At 40.0% G+C, this 26,911-nt stretch overlaps 1 long non-coding RNA gene across 5 annotated transcripts in view; it reads right to left on the reverse strand.

Moving 5' to 3' along the window:
* LOC118907548 (uncharacterized) overlaps positions 1-26,911 on the reverse strand; it is a 49,963-nt gene that overhangs the window by 5,978 nt on the left and 17,074 nt on the right. For 3 of the 5 annotated variants that reach the window (XR_005022860.2, XR_008996213.1, XR_008996212.1), the window contains exons 2-4: positions 22,423-26,704; positions 20,916-20,971; positions 16,186-16,625 (exon numbers count right to left, since the gene is read on the reverse strand). This is a non-coding gene — a long non-coding RNA (uncharacterized LOC118907548). The remainder of the gene's footprint in view (positions 1-16,185; positions 16,626-20,915; positions 20,972-22,422; positions 26,705-26,911) is intronic. The other 2 variants (XR_008996214.1, XR_005022861.2) reach the window with 2 other exon arrangements.

A 26,911-nucleotide genomic window follows, 5' to 3' on the forward strand; every position in this document is an offset into this window, starting at 1 on the left:
CTGTATCTTCCAGTTCAAAATTTCAAATTCCCAGGAGAGAGATTCTGGTTGTCCTAGATTTGGACTGGTGTAAAGAGAGGGCCAGTGAGGGTCTTTGTTTCCCAGTTACAATTCCCAAGAAGGAGGTATCATTGAACCATGATATCCCTCCTTTCAAGTGTGTGTGCCTCTATTCTGTCACTTTACAGTAACTTAAGAATGCAGCATTGGCATAGATCAACCCTACCTTGGTGAAACCAGGCCAGGTATGGCCAGTTTGACAGAAGGGCAGATCCAGGCAAACATCATACCAACTCATAAACCTGGGGAAATAAAAAGCAAAGGTGAGGTCAAGAGGCTCAAACCTGGAGAATCAGAGTCCTAGCATTGCAATACCTGGAGTGGAAAAAGAATGTGGTACTTAGAGCTGACGGTGCACGCAGGAGGACAGGAGTTAACTAATAGCCTGCACTTGGTTCAGAAGCTCCAGTTCTTATTTACAGGAAATGAAATGACCTACACACATCCCCTAAGTTTAAGAAAAGGTTGAAAGTTATTGGCATTAAGGATAGTCATTGTAATGCTAATTTGATTGGCTTCCCTCACTGCTCCTTTGGATTCAGTATACCTCAAGCTTCTCCTCCAAGGGAGATAAAAATACATAGGTTCAAGTCAGTTTCTCTAAAAAATTTTTAATTTTGAGATAATTTTAAATATACATAATCATTGAAAAGATAGTATTAAAGTGTATCTAGTGAACAGTTTTGTAAAACAGGCCTCAGTTTCAGTCTGTGAAGTTTTCTCATGAATAGACTGATGTTATAGATTTGGGGGAAGAATATCATGTAGGTGATGGCCCTTCTCATATCAGGGGCAGATGATAGCAGCATCCCTAATTATTGTTGACATTAACCATGAAAATGGAGTTAATTTTTATACAGGATGTGAGATATGTATTGAAGTCTTTTTTTTTTTTAAACATACACTGATACAGTTACTTCAACATGTTGAAAAAAGTACCATTTCTGCATTTAATTGCCTTTACATCTTTGTCAAAAATCAGTTGATTTGATTTGTGTGGATATATTTCCAGACTCTATTCCATTCTATTTATCTATAAATTTATATTTTCACCAATACTTACTGTATTATTTATTGCTATTTTACAGTAAGTGCTAAAATTATTTCTGATGATTACTCTGTCACTTGGAAGGGTGCTGTTTTTTTCTTGCTTTTTTGTATGCCTCATACTCATAATTTTTGGTTTAAAGCTAAACATATTGCACAGGTTAGTAGAAACTGAGGTAAACAAATTTTATACCTGGATGTGGACATGTCTTCCCTTCTGCTAGAATTGTAATGGAAGGCTTTGCATTAGCCCAGTTTGTAATTGGACTAGTTTTGTGCTTATTTTTTTAATAGCGCATCACGGGTTTCAAATTCCTTCAGATGAGATGTGTATCAGAGCAATGCCCGTTTGATTCTGAGTTTTAGGTCCTTGCCTTGACCTATGCCTCAGCGAGGCTCTCTGTGCACATTCTTGTTCATCTCCCATGAATTGCCCAGAATATTTTGCTGCTACTTGCCATTTGAAGCTTCTTAGCTTCGTGGTTGGGGTGGAAGGTGTGGTCTCTGTTGCTCTGATTAAGACTCTTGGGCATGGCTGTGTCCCTGGGGTGTGTGGCCTTTTCATTTCTCCAGTTCTTCCCCACTGCTACAGTTGTGGATTCAGCACTTAATCTTGCCTCTTGTCCCCAAAATAGATGTTGTCCCCACTCCTCTTCCCTTTTCTCAGCTGTCATGAATGTTCATGAATAAAGCCAGAAGTTTGCCCTTTCCCTGCAAGATGAGTGCATTTATTCTTCTGGGCGAGGTATCTTTCCTTCCCCTGCCCCCCCACCTAACTCCAAGACCTTGTGGTGCTTTCTGATCTACTCTGTGACTGCTCAGTGGGGTTCATGGAGAAAGAGCTTGCAAAAGTGATGGAGGAGGTCTTCAAGAGGATGTGACACTTAACTGACCTTAGAGCTGGACCTGGGCAATCGGAGGCCCTGCAACCCCTCTCCTGTCCTTTGGAACTTAGGTTCTGCCTACAGTGGGAGCCATTTCAAAGATGCAGCCTTGAGAGAGCCATGTGCTGCAGTGACCATCTGGAGTGAATATGTGACTAAACCCCGCTAGGGCCTCTGTATAAACTTTTAAGATTCAGCTGGCCAGGTGTAGAGAGCTGCTCCTCCTGCAGCTGCCCGAGACAAGCTTCCTGTATAAGTTCCCTTTGCTATTATCACCACCACCTACCAATCTGGAGGGGTCTGCTTCCTTCTTTGGTCTCTGCTCGCCCTCCATCCCTCCATGTATGGGCACCAATTTCAGATTTACCCAGGAAGCTCCTGAGGTTTTGTACCAACAAATTTCTCCCCCAGTTTCTGCAGCAACCCAAAAGTTTCACACTGTTCCACCAGCTCACACACAGCCTTCATCAATTTTTCAGCTGTCCTAGCTGAGGTCTTCTAAATGTCCAGTTATATCTACCCCAGGTATTTGTATGGCCTCTCTCCCTGAAATCACTTTCTCTTAGATTCTGGACCAGCTGTTTGTTCTTTGACCTCAGGTCTCCAATGAATGTTTGCTTGGTCGTTGTAAATTAAGACTATTTTTAAAGAGCAGTTTCAGGTTCACAGAAAAATTGAGAGGAATGTGCAGGGATTTCCCATAAGCCCTCTTCCCCACACAAGCGTAGCCTCCTCGTCATCAACATCTCCAATCTGAGCAGGGCATTCATTACAACTGACAAACCTACATGGACCCATCATCACAACCCAAAGCCCACAGTTTACATTAGGGTTCACTCTTGGTACTGTACACCCAGTGTGTTTTTTAAAAATAATGAATTTGAATTTAATTTGTTTTTGTTGTCTTAAGTTTGAGATTATCTCTAATGCCAGTTCTTTACATCCTCCAACATGTATTCTTCCCAGGAGGAAGCCAAAATTCAATTTATTGTTTGAAGACGTGATGTGAAAGAGGGGATGGGAGTTATAAGTGCCCTCATGGATCCAGACCCGCTGTCATCTCTTGTCCATCCAGAAACCTACATAAGTTGTGAAGTATTTTTGATGAATTAGTATTATAGACTAAAGGATGCAGACCAAGAAATAATTTTGAAATTACTGTTCTAGACATGTCATGGAAATATTCTATGAAGTTTTTATTTATAGAGCCATGATTTTCTATTCTATCTAATTTATTAGGCATTTTATTCAATAGATTATCTTCAGTATTCTGTTTATATGTTGAAAATCTAATTTGTTAATTAATTGATAAAACCATTTTTGAGTGCCAAATTAGAGAACTTAATACAATGCACTTTATACCCAGTTCTAACCAAGAACTAGAGTGGCAAGCCACCACTACTCTCAGAGGTACAGTCTTAGGTTGTTTTAGTTTGCTATTTGTGAAACCATCTTGTCAAACACAAAGGCATGTATGCTCAGGTGTAGAGGTGAGTCTGATAGAAAGGGATTGCTCTAAGAACAGAGAACATTATGCTCTTCTTTACCAATGCTGAAATAGCCCTGGAAGAGGCTTTTTTCTAAAAACATTTAGCACCTTTGGAGGTGTTTCCTAAATGGATGCCCACACTCAATCTGAGGGATAAACTTGTACTATTCTCTTCCCTTGATCAAAGTGCATAACAGTCGCTGTTATCAGTTCATTAGTATAATTATGATTGTTGATATTGAATATAATTATATTCTAATTCTTTTTGTCTTCCAAATTTCTTTTTTTGTTTTTCTTTTCCAAATTTCTCTCCTCAAATCTAGGCAACGATGACAAGGATTTAACAATAATATCTAGCAGCAATTATCTCCATAGTTGAGTTTAAATCCATCTGTTCTGAAGATGGTTGTAATCTAGGTGGGGAGACAGGATAAACACATTAAAGAGCAATTGCTAATACCAGACAGTATATAGTTTGTGCCAGTTGGATTGTACAAACATGACACAGTCATCAAATGTCATCTCTGAAGCCCAGGGCAGGCCAGGAAGCAGTAGCTTCAGTCAGGTCTTATGGACACATCTAGGCAGAGAGAAATAGGTGAGATATTTCAGACATAAGGAATTATATTGGAAAAGCCATAGAGGTGGAACTGTATATAACATGTGAGGGAACATTGTCTAAATTCATACAGTTTATATTCAAATTCAAAGAATAGTATAAAATAAGCTCATAGATGTTTATTACTGACACACTGTGGGTTGTAATAGATAAAACTAATTGCCTTATCTATCTAGAACTCTTCATTTTAGTCTGGAAAGCACCTCCTTTTAGGCAACTGCTCTTTCTCATCCCACCCTCAACTTAACCACGTAGTCCCAATGGAGACTGATAGTAATACCCTCTCTTTATGCCTACCCTGACTCTTCCCTACAGTTATCCCAAGGGATTCAATGAGAGACACTTCTTAGGATCTGTGCACTTGGAATTACTTACAGAGGACTTTCTTCTGTCCAATGAAAAGCTGAAAAAGTGTGAGCCTAAGGCTTCCAGGCTCCAGCAAGAAAGAGAGCTAGCAGAGAGACCTAGGAAGCCTCAGGATTCTGATGATGCTCAAGGCTCTAGTTCTAGCCTCGTCTTTTCTTACTATTATTTAGTTTTGTGAACCTTGACTTTTCCTTCTCACTCTAGCCAGTTTCTGTCATTAATAAACAAGAGCCCTGATGAATATGTGCAATAAATAAGAGGTCCTTGAATGCCAGACAGAAATGTTTGGATTTGAGGAGTTAACTGGGATGACCGTGAGGTCCTATCCACTTGAGAATCTTTAACTTTATAATACCTGCATATAAACACAAGGGGAATCACTGAGGTTTTTAAAAAGGTATTGATGTTTGCAAAGGAGCATTTCAAGAATATTATTGGCAGGCCTGTATACAATGGATTAGAGAGAAATAGGCTAGAGACAATTAACCAGAGGAGTTGCCTATTAGAACAGCTCAGTCATGAGGTAAACAGACAACTCAGACTGGAGGTGAGAGCCCAGAGCAGAAAGTTAAGGTCACATTAAAGAACCATTAATCTTTCCAGGAGAGTCAGCAGAGGAGAAGCACCATCACTGGGCATCTGGGTATGACTAATGGATCGAGATTCCTGTCTTTTTCCAAGTATTTAATACAAAATAAATCTCCCATTTCCTTGGGTTTTCTTGAGTCTTTTTCCAGGGAAATCCACCTCATCTTTTGAGACACCAAATCTTAAGTCATATTTCCACAAAAATCCTTCTAACTAAAACAAAGACATCTTCTAAATTGACATTTCTATAACAATTTTAGTCTTTCATGACTCACTGACCTCAGACAAGAGAAGGTAAACAGGGCAGATCATGCATAAAACCTGTGCCATTCTCTTGGAATCGTAGGCTTCTGAGAAATGTCATGAGGTTATTTGTTCATCTCTCCTACCTCCCTCCAGCTATTCCTAAATCTTCCTGCAGAGTGAGGACCTCGGATTTAAATATTTTATCATTACAATGATTTCCCTGACTCCCGCCCACCCCACCCCACACACACACACACACACACACACACACACAGCCAATGGGATCCAATTCCAGGATTTAATAGCTCCTACTCTGAAATTGAGATTGGGCAAAAATGGTTCCTTTAACAGAAACTCCTGCTTTATTGGAATTTTAGAGTACGTGGGCCTTATAGATTGTTCTAATCCAGTGTTTATCAAACTTACCTAATCATGAGCATCACTTGCGATGTTTGTTCAAAATGCACATTCCTAGCACCCACCAGGATGATTTTGATTCCATGGGTTAGGATGGGATGCTAGAATTCATACTGGGAAATTTTGGGAACTTTTATTGTATCTAAATCCTTGAGGAGCCAATGAGGCTGCAAGAAATTCAATTGCACAGCTGGTGACAGAGCTCAGAGCTCCTCAGTCCTACTAAGACTTGTTTAATTTTGTGCTTCTCTTAATGAAGATGGGGAATAACTAGCTTTGCCTCTTTGGGTGCATTTAATCACACTGTGCATGTATCTATCATTGCACTTATCACCTGACAGTTTAACTGTCTCCCCTGATGCTAATGCTGATGGTAGGAATAAAAGCAGCAATAAAAATAATCACTTTTATTTATTAAACACTTTCCTTTTAGCTCCAGACTTTGGGTCCATTTAGATTCTTACAAAACAATGCTCCATAAAGCCAAAAGCTAGAAAGTCACTGATTCATCTTCTGATTGACCATTGTTTCTACACTGACCCTGGTACTCAGAGTAAATGCCCTTTATCGAGAACTTGCTAGAAGCAAAGCCTCATACTTCAGACTGTTACAGACATCATCTCATTAAATCCCAACAATCCAGACAGCTGACTCTCCTTGACTCACTTCTATCATCATTTTACTAAATCCTAACAGCCTAGCAGCGGATTTTCCCTGACACTGTCATTCTTTTATTGGGACCTCTATTTTTATCTACTGCTTGGACTGGATGCAATGTTTGCCTGACCTAGTCATAGCTATCTCCAGTCTTATACATCCTAGTGATGATCTAAACTTATTACATCTTTGGATTTAAGCTTGAGATGCCAAACATCACTCCTGAGATAGGATGACAGCAGGAGGCAAGGGAGAAAAAAGTCACTATTCTAAAGAACAGAAAGCCACTAGCCAGAAATCCACAAGTAATGGTTTTGCATGGAAAACTCCATCTGCTTTTTGTGGGGTCATGATCATATTTTCCCCTCCAGCCAGGAGAACAGGCTGCTCAAGAGGATCTGCTTTGGATGGCGACAAGATGTACTCTGCCATCAAGCACTTGTGGTGAGGAAAGTGTCCAGGGTTTGCTTACTAAGAGGAGATGGCAAGAGAAGCAAGCTTTGCTAAAGTCTCCAGAATAAATTTCTGTTTAAGTCATGAAGTTGAAACTGGGTATTAAAAAAAAGCTTAAAGCCAGCAGACTGGCATTTGGGTATAACTGGCACTGTATCTTTTCCTAATTATTTAAAAATATACTCTGTTGACTAAGCCACATTTAAAGATAGGGAATGTCATAATCAAGTTTTTAGAGAAAACAAAATCTGACTGGACCTGGGAATAAAAGGAAAATAAGAGCAGATTCCAACTAGAAATAAGTAGCCATCTTTTTCAGAAGAAGAGGTATGTGTGTTTATAAACCTTCAGCGAAGGAAAAGGGGCTTTGAGGTAAGACATCCCTGATTTCAAATCTTATGTTGTCTCCTAACTGCTGTGATCTTGGGGCTTGGCCCCCATCTGCATAACTGATAGAATAAAACCTCAGAAGCTTATTTGAACATACCATTAAAGTTTCTATCATATTACTTGACACAATAAACAAGTGTTTTTCAAACTTGCTCCTTTACCAAGATGAATTCACACAAGGGATGGCACCCAACCATTTTGTGTGATCTTTTTGGCAGATGATAAATGGGCATTCCTCTAGAAAACTGTGCTGGTTATTTGGTTCAAGGTTGTAACTGCTTCACCACAAAATGGACAAGAGGCAAGTCAGAAGGCAGTTGAGGGGACCAGGAAGCACCCACAGGCTTGGGTTTCATTCTGAGCCCCAGACTTGCTGGCCTCCTTGGAAGAGTCACTGAAGCTCATGGCGTGCCTGGGGCTATGGTGATACCATTCAGGGCACAGGGCACGGGGCACCGTGCACCAGCAGACGAGAGGGTTTGTAACAAAGTGGCACCAAGCAGATGGGGTGTTACAGACATGTTCTTCCTTCACATTCCCAGCAGAGATGATGAATTTTTCAATTAGGGTGAAACCCCCTTTAAGACAAAACTCTAACAGCCACTGACATTGGAGAGGTTGAGTCAGTACATTCCCCAAAGCCAGACAGTTCATTCGGTGAAGCCACATCAGTCACTTGGACTTCGTTTGATGAATCCGGATGAAAGAAAATCTCTCTCAGAAAGCCCCATTCCATTCGGAAATAATCTTAAAGGACAGCTGAGAATAACAGTCATTGAGCATCTGTCATGTGCCAAGATCTTACCTTTTTATGTTTGTTCTCTTAACAGCTAGTGAAATAGGCCTTAATATTTTCATTTTAAAGATAAAGGGCTATGGTCCAAAGAGAACAAGTTTCATGCCCACCAGCAAGTGAGTAACAGAGACAGAATTTTAACACCATTTTTAAAGCCTCTGATATTTCATTCTATCATACTGGCTCAGAGACACTGGGGAAGTCAAAGAACAGTTAATTAAGAATTAAGAAGTGGGCATTTAAAAGTTGCATTTAATGTTTTCTATTTCCTTTTTGCCCTAGTGTTGAAGGGAAGCTGGTTTCACACAATTCTGAATTTTGTGCACAGATGTTTATGTCATGCTAGTGTCCACCTATTCTCTTTCCACTCCAAGTGGGTGAACAGAAATTCATTTCTGACACTAGCTAGAGTTAGTGCAGACCTTGTAGGTTATGGGCAAAGTCCTACACAAGACTGCCCTCGCTTCAGCCACCAGCCACTGGTGGGTTCTCAGGGTTCTCCAGGCCATTCGCCCTTCTAACAAACTGACTACAAAAAATGGGTCCCCACAATGGCCTCAGTTTGATAATTTGCTAGAATGACTCTCAGAACTCAGGAAAGCACTATACTTAGCATTACAATTCATTACAACAGATACTCCTGGGGCCAGATGGGGAGGGTCCTGGATTTGGAGCTTCCATGCCCTTTCCCTGTAGAATCAGATGTACCCCCCTCTTAGTACATCAATAATATGTTTACCAACCAGAAGTTCCACTGTCCAGAGCTTTTACTGGGGTTTCATGAGCATGACTGATTGAACTCAGTTTCCAACCCTCTTCCATGCCCTAGAAGTCAAGATAGCTCAAAGTCCCAACACTAATCAGCACGGTTGGGTTGGTCTTCTGCAATCAGCCCCCATGCTGAAATTATCTAGGGGCCTAGTGAGTTCGTTTGAATGAGAAAGACACTCTTTATTACTTGGGAGAGTCCCAGGATCTAAAGTCTCCCTCCCAGGACAAAGGCCAGAAACTAGTTCCCTTGTCTAGCACCCTCACATCTGTCCGGGGCACCACCACCTACCCTCTGAGTCTGCTGCGCCTGAGAGCCTGGAGTTGTCCTTGGCTTTGCGCTTCTGTGGTCCTTCTCGATAGGACAATTTCTCTTGGATTAATTTTCTTCCCAGGTTTCCTGTATTCCTCCTCTCCTTTCCGCTTCCACTGCCACCATTACTGCTGCCAATCGGAATTTGAATCCCCAGGAGCCTGTTTGTTGTCCAGTTTCCTGACTGATCAGACTGCCCCAGCTTTATTTACTTCCATCCTTCTTGCACATGACTATCAGATCAATCTTTAAACAGTCAAGTATTTGGTAGTGACAAGCAGACGGTTCTGTGTGACATCATCCTTCCTTGCCTTTTGTTTAAGTGAGATGAGAAAAGCCACCAGAGTTTCACAAAGAGTACAAAGTATGGTCACTGGAATGAGCCTTGATTCTAGAGTCCAGAGGCAGGGGTTTGAATCCTGGTTCAACATCAGGCTGCTGATGGCTTCATTGAAGAGGCAGTGTTTAGGCCAGAGCTGTAAGGTGGTCAGTATATAGGTGATTATACACAGAAAATCTAATCTGCAGTTAAGTGGGCATTTCTCACTCTCACCACACATTTCTCTAAACCTCTCTTTTTTTTAAGGCACTATGTCGATTTCCTATTATTGCGGAGTGAATCACCATAAGTAATGTGAATTCATTTTCTTAACAGTTCTTGAGACCAGAAGTCCAAAATGAGTCACACTGAGTTGGAATCAAGGGGTTGGCAAGCCTGTGCTCACTTTGGATGCTCCGGGGTTCACAGAAGCTGTTTCCTTGCCTTTTCCAGTCTCTAGAGGCCACTTGCACCCCTTGAGTCCACTCTCCGTCTTCAAAGCCAGCCACACTGGGCCGAGTCCTTCTCATGCTGCCACCTTTCTCCTTCCTCTTCTGCCTCCTTCTTCCATAATTAAGGCCCCCTGTGATCACACTGGGTCCTCCTCAGTAACCCCAACTAATCCCCCATTTTAACATCAGCTGATTAACAACCTTAATTCCATCTGCATCCTTCCTTCCTTTGTCACATCAGGTAACATATTCAGAGGTACCAGAGATCAGGATATGGACACATCTGGCAGAGGGAGGGCATTGTTCTGTTGCATGCCAAGTTCAGTAATATATTACCTATGAAGTTTCCCTGACAATTCTCATCTGTATTGTTCTCTTTCCTCTGATCCAATAGTTTTCAATCTTGCCTGCACTTTGGAGTCCCTTAAGGCACTTAAAAAAATACTAATGTCTGGGTCCCATTCTTGAGATACATGAAGTAACTTGGCCCAAGGTGTGACCTGAGCAAAGTACTTTTTACATAGGTCCCCAGTGATTCTAACTGAAAACTCAGTAAATTTTTCATTTTCATCTTTTCTGTCAATATAGAGAGGAAGTATCATATGATGATTAAAAGGCAGAGTGCAGTCAAACTGCCTGTATTCAATCTCTCGGCTCCACCTCTAACTAGTGGTCTGATATTGAGATACTTAACCAATCACTTAGTGCCTCTGTTTCTTCGTCTGCCCACTGGGAAGAATAATAATGTTCATATGTTGAGAAGATAAATGATATAAAATATATAAAGGTGTTGGTGTAGCAGATGGCTCAGAGTATGCTTCCAACCAATACTAGCTTTGAAGCATTTCATGGCTATTCACTTTATCTTTGAAATTCGCCTAGAAGCTTTGCCTACGCTTAACCAACTCTTCTTTCTGTGGTTCTCAAAAAGCACTTGTTGCTTGGTGGATAGGAAATAAGCAAGTGTGGCCAAACCACATGACTGCAGCACTTTGAGCCAAAAATCTTATTTTGTTATTAGAATAGTTTTGTCATATCTTCACTTTCCAAGTAACTTCAACTAATGTAACCTAGATGTGCATTAGAATCATTCTGGAAGCTCTTAAAAGATATCAGGCCCAAGATCCACCTCCAAGAGATATTAACTCAGTCAGGTTACAGGTATCAGTATCTTTTAGCTCCCCAGATAATTACAAAACACAGCAAGGGGTGAGAGACTTAGATTTGGATCAAGTGTCTAGAACAGTTGCATTCTCAGGACTTTTAATGAAGCTAATGACTTACATTTGGGAATGCCATGGTGGGTCTATTGATTAGGAGAGAGTATAGAAAGAGAAAGTTAGGAAAGAGAAAGGACTAAAGAAAAAGAAAGGAGAAACCAGAAACAGAGAAAGTAAGGAAATAAAGATAGCCAAGTATATCCAAAAGGTATCTCTTGACTGCTTGTTGGCACTCACACTACGACATAATCTAAGCTCTTCCATCCCAACTGGGTCTTTAAGGAGAAATGGGTATCTATGAATAGAATCTCATAAGAGGAGTGGAGATTCTGTGCCCCTCCTAGAGTCTGTACTCAGACACATTTCTGCAAAGCTGAATCCAACAGCAGCACAGATTTGTCTTGTGGCTACCTGGGTAGGTAGTATTGGGAGACGTGTAAACAAAATACTAAGCTGAAAGTTTGGGGCTATTCCTTAAACAACTCCAAAGAGGAAATTCCTTGCTTAACCTGGGTAACACATAGGTCACCATGGGGCCTGCAAGGTACATGAGTCAGAGAAGACAGTTACTCAAGAATGTTGCTCAATCCCCCAACATCCGGTGGTGGAGGGAAGCTTTTAGTAACCTCAAGGTGACTCCCAGACATTGAACACCAGTCACCCAACAGCATTAGACAGGTGGCCACAGCACAAAGACCTCTCCTGTTTGCTGCAAAAGGATCTATAGCAAAAATCATGTAATAGCTTGCATTTACATGTCTTTTATAATTTATAAAATCTTTTTCCACTTATGATCTTACCTGGTTGTTTGGTTTTTGTTTTTCAGGAAAAAAGAAAGCTTTTTTAAGATAGACCAGATATTATCCCCACACTGCAATGAAGAGTGAAGTCTCCAGTAGTGAGAGATTGAATGATGGAAATAGTGTTCTGACCTTATCTCTCTCTGGATGCTCCCCTTCCTTAAGAAGAGTGTAATTAATCATGGCATAGATGATTAAAAAATAAGCTACAAGTATATAAAAACAACTACATGTTAAGGTGCTGAATTAGCATCAGTAGGGCACCATTAAGGCTCCATCTAAGAAAGCTTCCTAGGAGGGATGAGCTTGGGGAGGAATTTTGATACTGAATAACAGCAGGTCCATTGGCAATGGAAATTGAATATAAATACTGTTCTCTACAAGCAAAACCTGTTTATATATATATATAATACCACCAGACATATACTTCTGGAGTGAATATGAAATCTCATTTGCCAAATGTTATTGTGTTAAAAGTCAGACACTTTACTAATTAACTAGCTATTGATTATTAAATATCTGAAAAGCAGAACAACACAAGATTCTTGATATGTGTTAACAATGCAGTGTTAACAAGTACCCTACAATATAGGTCATTATTACAAGATTATTCTCAGTTCAGGCACCAGGTGGCTGAGGCCCACCAGGGTAGTGCCACAGAGCTGGTGGATGGCAGAGCCCTGATTCAGATCCAGGTCTGTCTGACTCCAAGCTCATACTTTTTCCTCTCCTCTATGCCATCTCCTCAAAGCCCATAATTAAGCAAAATAATATGCTCTTGACAAATGAAAAAATCTCATGTGCAAAAGTGACAAGATGACTTTTAGTTGACGGGCTTCCAAATATGCAGCGGATCCTTTTTCTGGAAACCGCATTTGGCATAAGGGGCCTAAAGTCCAGACAGTTTCAATGATGTAACTCAAGGTCTCCGTGGATGTTGGCCTTGAGTCTGAAATGAGCTCTGAGCCCTCCCGTCCTGGCGCCTCCCCTGCAGCCCCCCAGCCAAGCTCAGGCTGCCCATGGGTCTTGCAAGTGGGTGGGGTTTGAAACAAGGTACACGGCGGTCTCCTTTTCCCTCCCGTAACTATTTCCACTGCTCTCAGTCTCTCTGGGGCTTATTCTCGGCTCTGTAGGACTTCGTGTTTGTTTGTTTTGCTTTCAGCTTTTGAAAGGACTTTTAGAAGCCATTCAAGATTTTCATAAAATTATCCATGGTCGCTTAGAGCAATCCAGGGGCCTGCTGAAAAGGACTGATGCTCTCTCTGCGAGGTGGTGCTTGAACCAGATTTTAAGTGTAATCTGGTTTTGCATAAAAATATTTTTCATGGTGTTTCTCTCCACCTCCATCCCCATTTTTCAGTTTTAGTCAAAGAGCATCTTCTCTCAAGTCTAAAAGTCTGCCAGTAGTGCACCCCAGGCTTCTCATTACACCCAACAGCTTTACCTGCAAGTCCTAGTAATTCTGCAGCTGTGGTTTTTCAGTATGTCACCATCTCCTCTCAGTCTTCCTTGGTGCCATGATCTTATCTTCCTTGAGATCTTACCATTTTCCCACCAGGGTTCAGTTTTAATGAAAATGGGCAATGGAATTAAAGTTCAAAGAACTCAGTCTGAGTTTACTTCCCTCTTCCCTCACTCGGGTGATGGAGTGACTGGGGACTAGTCACCTGGCTGCCAGGACCTCCTTTTCTCATGCATAGAGAGGAGATCACACTAATACTTGCCCTACTTATCTTACAAACCTATATACGGATCAGAGGGAAAAGCAGATGAGAAAGAACTTGGTCAAATGCAAGGGGAACATTAGTTCATTCATGGGCCACTCCTGTGACTAGAGTGCTCACGAGCTCGCCTTAAAATGGGGAAGCAGAACTGGAAGTGGTTTATTGGATTATTATATGTTCTGATGTGATGGGATAATGCGCAGTGCCGTGGGGGAATCGGGGAGGGAGCCTGGCTGCTGTCTTGGATATGAGGTGCCAGCCAGGATCTAAAAAGAATCCACAGAGGAAGTCAGATTTGAGCCAGATCATGAGGGTTGCATGAGCATTTTCTGAGAAAACAGAGGAGCAGAGGGCATCTCAAGAAGGACAGCACACAAAGAACCTCTTATGCTAACATAATTTTGCCTCCTAAGTGCCAGTGGGGACAATGATGGCTTTAAGCAAAAAAGTGAAATAATCAGCATGATTTAGAAAGATCATTTTAGAGGCAGCGGGGCAAGGAAAAGAGAAACATTCGTTGTCATTGTTATAAAAGGTTATCTCTCATGTGAACCCGAATAGAAATTAAGTGTGAATTGAGCCCAGAGTTCAGTTATCCTGTGTGCAAAGGAAAGAGACTGATCCTGGAGCAAGACTGGGAAGAGGAAAGAGACACTGGCCTTCATTCCAAGGGAAGGTGGCACCCCTGAGTAGGATAAAGGCTTTCTTTCAAGGGAGTGGAGACTCCTACTGTCAGTCCCAAAAAGGAGTTTATGCTGGAAAAGGAAATGGAACAGGATGACAAAACTTAATCTGAGCTTGGACTTAAAGGAATCTCGGTTAGTCAAAGGACATTCTTTTGATGTGCAGGAAAAATGTCTTCTGACATAGACAGTCCTGCAGACATGCAAGGAGGTCCCTAAAAGGGACCATGGGAGAACACACTTGGGTCTATTATTTCTGAGAGTCTCATATTAAGTATCAGTTGCACTTCCCCCGATTTTAATCCCCTTCTCTTATCTGAGCCATCAGCCATGTCCTGGAAACCTTATAGACCAATTGGTCAACTGATGTAAAAATGTAGCTCACTCAGGCCAAAACCATAGTGATAAGGAGAAAAGCAGTGAGAATAAGGTGAACACTTACTGGGCATTTTCTGTGTGCCAGGAATGAAGCTTTAGGAGCTTAAGTGGACTACCTTATTTTCTCAACAATCTTGAGATTATAGAACTCTAGTTAACCTCATTTTGTAGGTAAGGAATCAACAGTTTAGAGTGGTTAGACACCTCACCCAAATCACACAGCTGATACCCTGTGTTCTGTCTACAGAAATAATCCTCTTTGCTGCCACCCCAGACTATCTTTTAGCTTAGGCTCACAAGGGTGTGGCAGCTTTGGTCCAAGTGAGCAATGGTCACACCCATGCCTGGTGAGGGTGCAAAGGAGACCAGCAGCGTGGTGGGGAGCTCTCTGAGACGGTGCAGCTGTGGTGGGTCCACGGCTGCAGGATTGGAGAAGTGTAGGCAACAACTACGTGCACACTGGGAAACTTGGGGCCTCTCTGAGAGCCAGCAGAAAGGCCAAAGGTCCTCAACATTAAGACCAAGCTCCTGTTCATAGTCACGAGCGGCACCCAGCCAGCAGACTTCAGCCTAATGCATGTGGCTGTCTTTATAACTACAAGCTAGTGAGGTGTAAGGGCCACCCAGCTTGCCCTTATATGACAATGAGTATGAGAAAGTGAACAGAGGAAAAGAGGAAAGTATCAAGAAATTACAAACTGGCTCATAATCAAATTTCAAACTTGATAATTCCCAAGAAAAGACTATTCTACATAGGGCTAAACAAATTACACGCTGATAGCATGCTGTTTTTAGAGCCCTCTGACTTTATCTTCTGTTCTATTATCAACTCCACTGTTACTAATGGATTTTCTTGTGGAACTCAATATTTGGCCGTGTCAGGGAGAAACTGGCTGCAGCATCAGAAATTCCCTTAAAGGCAAATAACACCTATGTCTACCCAGGGGCCTCAAACACAGGCGACTGCCTTCCAAACTGGTCCCAAAGCATCTGTAGAGGGTCTTAGACAAGGAGTCATAGTCTCTCGTGGTGCAGTCTCTCCATTTATACAATCCCTGCAGAAAGTTCCACAGTTCATTGATGACCTTACCACCAGAATGTTTCCAAATAAGACAACTGAATTTTAAGATTCCTGCCATTCACACTGTACAAATCCAAAACAGCAGCAAAGGCATCTGGGAGCTCGTCAGCAATGCAGAAACACAGGCCCCACCAAAGAGATAATAAATTAGAATCTCCATTTTAAACAAGAGGCCCAGGTGATGTGTACATGTTAAAATTGAGAAGCACAGCTTAAGAACGCTTGAGATCTCTAAGTATCAGGTACCACACAGGAATGCTGTGTCCATATTATGACATTAACTCAAGTACGCGTCTGTGCCTTTCAGTTAGTTAATGAATCCATTAACTACTGATCTTTTAACATGTGTCTTTAAACTCTTTAAGCACTCCTAGCAATACAAAAAAAAAAAAAAGAAAGAAAGAATCAAGATATGATCCTTGAAAGTATGCTTACAATTTTGTTGGAGAAAGAAAATACATATGCTCAGAGTGCTCTGAATTTCACAGAAGTCAATCAGACCCTGTCACTGCCTGCATAAAACAATCAGGGCCCCCAGTGCCAACTAGATGAAGTCTACACTCCAGCAGAGCTTAAGAAGCCTTTTCAGAGCTTGGAGAACATCTTCCTCCCCAGCCTTCTCCACAGCCACTATCTCTCCCTGCTACTTTGCTCCAGAAACACTGAACTTGAAGGTCCTTGAATCTGCAACCTCACTCTCATCTCCAGGCCTTGCATTTGCAGAACGACTCGGCGCCTTTTGCCCTTCCCCCCTCTTATGTTAGTTTCATTAATTCTTCAGACTTTCCTCAGGGAGCTTTTCTTTGGCTTCAAATTTGAGGGAAGTGTTGCCCCTCTGGTGTGTTCCCATTGCAAATTCTGTTTATGGCTGTCTCCTAGGCACAAAGACATCCAGAAAATGTCTGGTTGAAAGAAATGAAAGTGGAGTATGAAAAGGCTGTCAATCAGTGACACACGCTGTAGCATCACAGTCTCCACCTCAGTCACAGGTAAGAACCCTACCTCAGATGTAAGCACCCTAACATTTCTCAGGATTCTCTCTTGGGTTATCTGACCTGCTGGCCAAGTCCCTCGGCAGCTGGAGGCTCAGGCCTATGTTTAGGATGCATCTCCTTCTCTACCTCCTTCATCTGGAAGATCCCTAAACATCCTTCATGTCTCATCTCAAATGCTACCTCTTCTAGAAAGCTTCCTCTCCTTCCCAAAATTGAGTTGTCCCTTCCCATCTCTCTTTCAACCTCACTTTGTACCTATCTCTAAGATCTTGTCTGGGACTGGGTATCTTGAATTTCCTCTCTCTCCCACCTGACTATCAGTTTTGCTAGAGCAGAGACTTGTCTTCTAATTGAGGAATAAGGCTTGTTGTGTTTTATTCATGTTTGTATTCTCAGTGTTCTGCAAATGTGTTGCACAAAATAGACCAGTGCTTCCCAACCCCTACTGATTAATCACCAGAATCAATCATATGTCACTTACAATTCCATGTGCCTGTGCTTCATCCCCAAAGATCCTGCTTCCATCATCTAGGTTTAGACTCCAGGCATCTGTATATTTCAGATGCTCTCCAGATAATTCTGACTGCATCCACGATATAGGAACTCTATAGCAGGCCCTTCGTAAAGTTTGTTAGGGAAGGAATTATCCACCCTCTACCCCTGGGCATGACCCATTGCTTTTCCAGATAAACCTGAGGTACCTCTTTGATTTACTCTGTTTGCATGGATTGCTTTGGTCCTTTCTGGCTATGCCTTATACCTGTGCACAGTCTGGCACCACTGCAATGATAGGAATCAGCACGCAAACTATGGGATCAACTGTGTGTGGCCTTCTCTGTGTCATAGGAGGCAAAGAAGAGCACGATGAATATGTAACTGGAGTAGAACAATGGCAGAGACCTTTCAGGCAGACTTCAACTTCTCTCAGCCAATGTTCCCGAGATATCATACCCATACCTCTATAACATTATCCCTGAACTTGTGCAGTGACGTATCTGTGCTCCAACTAGACTGACTCCAGCTGGACTTCTTGAAGGCAGGGCTATTCTCTTTGGAGCTGTAATTTCAAATTATAGCCCTGGGCTGACCACATAACTACTCAATAAATGTTTGATGACTCACTGATTCTATTCAGGCTGACTGTATGAATGAATAAGTAAGTAAATGAGAGGATTTGGACAGTTGGAAAGGAAGAAGAAAACCATTTTTATAGGAGAGAGCTTAGGAAACAGGTCTAGAGAAGATAGTGAGCTTGGTATATGCACAGGACAACAAGATGAGTTTGGAAAGATAGCTGCTCATTTCTGGAGAGAGTGGCAGGCCTTTGTGGTTCCTTCTCATGGGATTTCCAACAATGGATCACTGCCCTGTGCAGGAAGATGTCTTTGGAGTCAAGAGAGAGTTAGTCCTAACTCTGCCACAGAAATACTAGGTTACTGACAATAAAGGAAATAGAGAAATGAAAGGGGATATGTATTCAGGATCTGTTTTGTCCGAGGTGCTTTGCCTATGCTATGTCCCTGTACTGCAACATCTTTTTCTGCTAGTATTGCCACTTTCCTGTGATGGAAAATAAAGTAAGAGGGTTCAAATGACTCTTACAACTTATACTTTTCCCTGGATGCTTTGCTGCTTCCATTTACTTAAGTTTTCAGAGCCTCAGTTTCTATATTTGAAACTGAATGGATTGTGCTAGATTATGTCTTAAACCTTTTTAGTTCCAAAATCAATGGGTTCATCTTTACAGTGGGGTTTTTCAACCTTAAGGCAACTTCCTTTGGAGCCAGTCTGTTACTTAGTTCAGTCCTATGCTCCATTCAATAATTGCTTACTGAATGTAAGAATTGAATTTAATCACTTGGGCAGCTCTGGGAGATAGACAGTATGGCATAGTTAAAAAGGATTGCTTATAGTCCCTGAACAAACCTTGCATACTGCTGTTTCTTTACTTTTACCAGGATTTGCTTTCCACTTACCAAAATTCTGCTCTGTTTTCAAAGTCTAGTCAATCCTCCTCCTCTATGCAGACCTCCCTGGCTGCCAATGAGCCGATCAGTAGGTAAGGAGGATGGGATTATTCAAGTTGATTGAAGGATGGAGTCAGTCCCATCTAAACCTTAGGCTGCTACATAATGAGAGAAGACTAGAATGGATGATGGGCAGCAACGCAGGGGCCAATATATTTCCTCATGGGAAGTGAGAGAAACAATAGTCCAAAATTACTTCAAAATACCTCCTTACAGACTTATAAATAAAATGACTATTTCTAGTTTTAAAATCTACATCACTTCTAGCCTTTAGGATTCTTCATAGATTTTTTCCATAGTCAGCCTCTGATCTGCTGTCACATACCATTTAATCTGCATGCACCCAACTCCCTCTCATGGAAAATGTCCCTTAGCCTGGGATAGTGGTGGAAGATTACTGAAGAACACTGACTTTTCCCATTACATCTCTGACCGAGGACATCATGAAGCCCCTAAGTCACTATCCATGCCTGCAAAACCACTGCCTTAGGGAAACATTTCTTCTGTGTAATGCATCTTTGTTTATTCTTAGTAAAACAAGATGGAATTAGCATTATGTAGCCACAACCACAGAATGAAAGTGCTTACTCCCATACACACACACTTTAAGATCTCTGACTCCCAACATAATTACTGAGGAATATGTTAAGCACTCTGTATCACTGTGCTGTGTGAATCACAGCGAACTGCTTCTACTGGGAGTTTTACAATCAGACACTAATTTTCTGCCCTTTGAAGGTTATCGTTTTTGTTTCCCTACAATGGCACAATGACAAAATGAGTCATTCATTAAATATTTGTTGACTGAATCCAACAATCAATGGATTCATCTGTATTTTTTTTTCTCCTTTAATATGATTCTGAAAATGTGTCATCAATATAATAAACATATTAACAACACCAGAAAATCTGAGTCATAAAATGGAAGAAACCTCTCTGCTCTGTGCTTTTCTAATGCTTATGTAGTCATACTTGCAATTCATTTGTTTTTACTTGGCTCTCTCTTTCCCTGGACGTGTGTTTTTTAGGGGAGGTGACTGTCTTACTCATCTCTGTATCATCAACATTTAGTATAGTGCCCAGCACATAATAAGTTTACTAGATGTTTATTAAATGATGAGTAAATGTATTTCTAAAATGATCGTCGTGCCTACATTGACTTCCTGGAGCCCCCTCATCCTTATCCTAGATTTTTTTGGAATTCTTAGCTACTTCTCTGTTGTATTTAGACAAGCAGCTTGTGGAAAAATTAAAAGGAAATCCCTCTCACAAAAAGTAGAAACTCCTGATAGAAGTTTTTAAAAAAATGTTTTATAAACAAATTTATAATGCTTGAAGGAACCCTACAAATCTTTCAAACATTAATAATATATTGAGAAACCTGCATAGCAATAATATGAAACTGGTATTTTTTATAAAGAATATAGATGATATATTTAAAAATGAATACTTAGAAAAAACATATGAATAATCATTATTACACAAGGAAATTAAAATGCAAGGAATCAGCGTATACACCATCTTTTATACAAGTACTGGTGGGGATTGTGGGCGTTTAACAGTTCTCATGCCCTATTGATAAGAGTGAGGACTGGTGATGTCCTTCTGAGGAGCCAGCTGGTACTACTGGTATATATTCATATAACCGAAGATCTGGAGTGAAGATCCCAAAGAAATACTCAGACCATCTCCATAGGTGTAGGGAAAGAATTTGGCGGGGAGTTAGGGGCAAACTGAGAGTCCATCAGCTGGAGTACGAGTAGGTAAAACATGATGCATGCACACCAGGAAATTTAATAAGACAGTAGAGCTACAAATCAGATTTTCACATAATAATAGGATGGGTTTTAGAAACATAGTACTTAGTAAGACACATGGTAAAACACCCATCCCAGTGATGGTAACTTATAATGGATAAGAATATAGAATATAGTGGTAAATGAAGATAAATAATTTTTAAAAATATGAGGGAGCTTGCATGGCCCACAAGTGATAATGTTCCATGACCTGAGCAAACATGATCAACTCTACCCTACACTGGAGGCCCAGAAGAAAACAGGAAATGTAAAGAAAAAACAATGTTAAAACTTGCTGGTAATACAGCCAATGTAAATTAAAACCAGAAGGTCATTTTCTCACTTACCAAAATAATACATGATTTATTTTACTTGAATCAGTAGCCTCATTCTTGTTATTCATCTAGGATAAATAAATAACAATCAGTACTGCTATTTAACTTGAGTTCTGGAAGTGTAATCCAATACAGTGAAGCCAAAGAAAGAAATTAAAAGTATGAAAATTAGAAAGAAGGAATATTTATTATTTTATTGTATATTTTAAAAACCAAAGAGAATGTACAGAAAAAGATTTTCTTCCATTTTTTTTGGTAGTTTTTCTATTATAAAGAACAAGCAAATTTGGCAAGAAGATGGGGCAAAAATTTCATATCTTCAAATTAATAGCCTTCCAGATAGAAACAAAAACCAGTTTATAGGCATAGAGGAAAGAGACTCCATCCACAATGGAACAAAAGAAAAAAACTAAGAGAAAGTACTTGTAGTGTTTATAATCTAGATAAAGAAAACTGTTAAGATTCTTTCGAGAGACTAAAACATTTGATCAAATGCAAGGCATACAATGATCTTGGTTGAAAATATTCTATGTCAAATTCTTTCCAAATCAATCTATAAATTTAGTGTAACTTTACTAAAAATACAAACAGGTTTATTTAGGAAACAAAGGAGCTGATTTCAAAGTCAATGTAAAAGAATAAGTAAGAATATCCAGGGAATTCTAAAAAAGAAGAATGTTGAAAAAGGCAAGCCTTAATAGACAATAAAATATTGTATAAGAGAAAATAATTTACAAAGCATATTAGAGATCTGTGAATAGATCCAAAGAACAACAACAACAAAAAACTCAAAAAATGATCCTAACTGTATACAGCAATTAAGTCTATGATAAAGGTGGGATTTCAAGTCAGTGAAGAACAGAAGGATTATTCAATAAATGGTTTCAGAATAACTGGATGGCCATTTGAAAAAAATGTCTAGTTGGAGCAATAACATAATTTAAAAAGGAAACCATAAAAGTGAAAGAAAAACCATGGTAGCAATTTTTGATGCATAATCTTTGAATGACAAAGGTGTTCCTAAACATGACATAAAAAACAGCAGTAATAAACAAAAAACATGAAAATTTGACAATGAACACTTTTGACATAGCAAAACTCCCAGTAACAAAAGTCAAAATTCTCAAAGGTAAAAATGAGAAAAGTATTTGCAATTTGTATCTTAGAAAACAAGTGTCAATTTCTCTAATATCTTGAGAGCTTCCATAAATCATTAAGAAAGAGATCAATAATCCAAAAAAAGAGGGGAATATAAAGAAAAAAAATTAGCTCTTAAACATATGCAATCATTTTCAACCTTACAAGAAGATAAATTCACACAAAAATTACACTAAGATACCATTTTCACCCGTATTAGAAGATACTTAAAAATTTGTTAACATATGGATTATATAAAGTATTAGGAAATAGCCAGTTTCTCATATTGCTGGTGAGAAATGTAAATTGGTAACACCTCTAGGGAGAACAATTTATCAGTAGCTATCAAAATTACAATTGCTTGCAGTTGTAACAGAAATACCAGGTCCACATGTTCCTCCTGTATACAAATTCACCTGCACAGGTACATCCAGTGTTGCCCTATTTGTTAGAGCAAAAGATTAAAACCAATATTGTTTCCAATTCTCCACTGAATCATTATTTTTTTTTTTCCTTTGCTGCCTTGGACATAGTAACAGTAGAAACTTATTTTCAAGTTGGTCTCTGAAATTCTGGGACCCCTGTGGATATGTCTTTTTCTTTTTTTTTTTTTTTTTGGTTTCTAATAATTTTTCTCAGGTTGTCATGTCTCCTCCCGTGTTGTTTGTTTACTTTGGCTGGTTTTAGTGGTGGGGACTTTGTATTTGTAAAATTGTTTCTAAAAATAATCTGAAGCCAAGCTTGTTAAGAGAAGGTTTACCTTTGCTTCAGCCAAGAGCTATTAACAATGTTGGATTATCTCAATCCACTTTCAGGAATTAAGAGGATGTGGCCAGTTCCTTATGAGGTTTGTCACTTGAGATTAATTCTCACTTCCAGACTGTCTCACTCCCGTCCCTGGAGTGCTGTCCCAAAGCCGAGGGACTGACCCGGGCTCTGCTGCCTCGGAGGGGCCCAGACTCCTCTTAGCCCCACGAGACTGCCCCAAAGTCCTCAGCATTCTCACTGAGCAGGTGTAAAGCAGCCTCAAATGCTGGGCTCATAGTTGTGAGTATCTATTCCACTCAGCAACTGACCAAGTAATTCCTCAGAACTCTTTTCTTAGCTCTCTGCTATCTTCAGGCAGGCATCTTAAAACAAAACAAAATGAAAAGCACTTATTGCTTTTTGGGTTGTCCAAAAGGGAATTTTGTCCATATTATCTGCCCATTGTGACCAGGAACAGAATTTTCAAAACTCTTACATGTCCAGCCATAAATACATTGTGGTACTTTATACAGCAGAATAAATTATGGCATATTTATGATTAAATAACAAAAATGTTAAATAATTTTGGTATATTTATACAATAAAATATTATTCAGCCAGAGAGAGGATATTCTTTAGGTGCTGATATAGAAAGTCTTCAAAATATATTGTTTAGTGAAAAAGCAAGATCCAGAAGAATGGATATGGTATGTGATCATTAAGACAAAATGTCTCAAGAAGGATTCAAAATAATTTAATACTTGGATTGTTTGGGGCTTGGGAAATTGTATAGTCAAGGCATGGAAGTGAGAATTCTTCACTGTTCATCATTTTGTACATTTGGATTTTGAAACAGGTAATATATTATCTGCTCTATACAAAAGCAAATAAAATGATAAAAGATAAATATGGGGAAAGCTATGTGTGGGGACATGTTCATTGCTGCAGTATTTATAATAGCGAACAATTAAAAGCAACCTAAATGATCAACTGTAAAGAAATAATTATGCCAGGGGCAAATGATGGCATATTCTGTGATGGTCTTAAAGATAAATATGAATGTTATGTAGAAACATGGATACACTACTTTCCTATTGCTGTGTAATAAATTAACACCAATTCAGCAGTTTAAAACATCACATATTCGCACAGTGCTGAGATCAGAAGTCTCACATGGTGTAACCGGGCTCTGTGCTTCAGGTCTCATGAGGCTGAAATCAAGTTGTCACCTAGGTTGATTCTCACCTTAAAATTCTGTCTAACTCAATGGAAAATTCATATTATTAAAGGAAGAAAATAGCAGTGGCCCTAAAATGTCTATAAAGATATTCAATCTTACTAGTAAAAGGAATTATCTTGAGGTATCCTTTTCATCTGTCAAAGTTTTAAAAATTTGATCACACTGGATTCTCAAGGCTGTCTAAAGATAGTGTCTTTCCTACATTACTCAAACTTTAATTAAAATATTGTATATAGCAATGTATATTAACTATGGTAGCAACCAGGCATTAATAGGTGTATGTGAAAGAGATAAGGAGGGTACAAAAATGCTAAGAGTCTGGTGAAGGGGGAACCTAGTAAACATAATGTTCGTCATGTAATTGTAGATTAATGATACAAAAAAAATGCTGAGTCATACAAAAGAATGTGCCACTTCATTTTTCATTAATTTCAAGATTTTTAAGAAAGATTACTATTTCACTGTTTCATCAAAATTACATTTAAAGGGGAAGAACTGATTTTTTTTTCTTTTACCACACCACAAAGAAGTGAGTAAATGTATCACAATGCTCCAAATCATTATTATTGCTGGTGTGGCTGAGATTAAAACACAGGTCCCCAACCCCTGGTCCTTTATGGACCAAGCTGTCCAGTCTTTTGTTGGAAAACTCCAGGCATATGGGAGCATGACAATTATGGGGAGCCTGCTATTTACTGAATGCTCACTGCTTGCTAGGTGCATTTGAAGTATAGTTAAGCTCATAACAATCCTGTAGGATAAGTATTATTTCATATCTTCCCTGGATTTTTATTCTCAGCTCTGCTCTAGTGAAACTGAGAGACTGAGCAAGGATTCTACCTTTCCTTGCTCAGTTTCTCCTTTTGCAAAATGGAACAAGTATCACACCTATGAAGTCATACTGTTGGTGTTCTGCCTACATCCTTCAGACTTAACCACACCCATGCCTGCTCTGCCCAACTTCTAACTGCCCAGCCGGCACCTTTGACTTGCCTCAGGTTTCCTCTGACCAGGAAACCCTTTCTGTTCACATGTGGGAAGGGCTGGCAGTTTTGTGGGAATTAATGCCCCCTAGCTTCCTCCATGGGCCTTCAAGTAAAAATGACTGAGGAATGCATGGTAATCACTGAGCTACCTCATCCCCTGAGCAAAATAACTGAGGTGTTTGTTCTATATAACCTCCCCTTGTTCCCCAGAAGGATTAAATTCTATTTACCCTCAGGAGGAGTGCCCTTGACAATTTAATTTTTTTAAAAGAACATTTAACGTGAGATCTACCTTTTTAACAAAATTTTAAGTGTGCAATACAGTCCTGTTAACCGCAGGCACAATGTACAGCAGATCTGTGGGACTGACTCATCTTGTGTAACTGAACCTTCATACCCATTGGACAACTATCCCCAGCAACCTCCTCCCCTAAACCCACCGTTCTACTCTGCTTCTATGCCCTTGGCTATTTTAGACATCTAATGTAAGTTGAGTCATGAAGTATTTATCTGTCTGTGACTGTCCTATGTCATTTAGCATAATGTCCTCTGGTTCATCTATGTCTTCCTTTGTGTTTCACTGATTTTTTTTTATTGATATGCTTTGATTCCTTTATCTTTTTCTTTTGTGTATCTTCTCTAGGTATTTTCTTTGTGGTTACCATGGAGCTTACAAAAATATCTTTTAATAGTCTCTTAAGCTGATAACTGGACTTTAAACACATATGAAAACTCTATACTTTTAGTTTCTGTCTTAGAGCACAAACAGGATCTGGCACACATCCCATTGATGTCACATGAACATATTTAAAAATATGTATCCACTAACATGTTTTTATATTTCTAGCTATTTATAAAATCTTTGTATTTTAACTGTTATTCTAGAATTAAAAGTGATTTACCCATCACCATCACAGTATCACACCATCACATTATTAAACTGTATTTGTCTATATATTTACCAGCGATTTTTGCACTTTCAGATGCTTTCAGATTGCTTGGTAAAGTCCTCTTGTTTCAACTTGAAGAACTCCCTGGAACATGTCTTATAAAGCATATATGTGGTGATGACCTCTCTCAGCTTTTGTTTGTCTGGAAAAGACTTTCTCCCTCCTTCCTTTTTGAAGGGCTATAGTATTCCTGGTTGGCAAGATCTGTCCTTTCAGGATCTTGAATATATTGCTCCACTCCCTTCTGGCCTACAAAGTTTCTGCTGAAAAATCTAGTGGTAGTTTAATGGATTCCTTCCTTCTCATGGCAAGTCATTTTTTTCCTGCTGGTTTCAAAATTCTTTGTCTTAGACTTTTTGACAGTTTGATTACAATGTGTCTCAGTATGGATTTCTTTGGGTTCATTTTACTTGGGACCTGTTGGGTCTCAGGCTGGCCAGAGACTTTGGTGGCCTTTCCAGTCTTCCTGCTAGTCGCACCCCCTTTCTTTGTCCTTAGTGGCCCATAGGCATCAAGAGTATGTCAAATCCCATCAGTGTTCCAAGATGAGAAGACGGAAGCCAGCCTCCAGACGAGCTGGATCCCTGGATGTTCTGTACAGGGAGAAGCTGGAATCTGGGGTTCTTTGCCCATTTGTCCTGTTCTGCATTGGAAGGCGTTACAGCAGCTATGAGATCAAAGTGTCATCTTTGTTCTCACTTGCTCCCAGGCAGAAAGAGTGTGCCAGATCCTGTTTTTGCTCTAAGACAGAAAGACAGAAGTCAGCCCTGTGGCTTGTCTCCAGAAAGGTTGGGGCACTGAGTGTGTGACTCAACTCTTTCCTTCCATGTTAAGAGACCAGGAACTCATGCTTTCCTCTGCTCACTCTATGCCGATACGGGTGAGAGCGATGGTAATGCCAACCTAAACCACCATCTCTGTTCTCACTGGTACTGAGGTGGCTAGAGT

The sequence above is a fragment of the Manis pentadactyla genome, chromosome 3, assembly GCF_030020395.1.
Source record: "Manis pentadactyla isolate mManPen7 chromosome 3, mManPen7.hap1, whole genome shotgun sequence".
Taxonomy (NCBI): Eukaryota; Metazoa; Chordata; class Mammalia; order Pholidota; family Manidae; genus Manis; species Manis pentadactyla.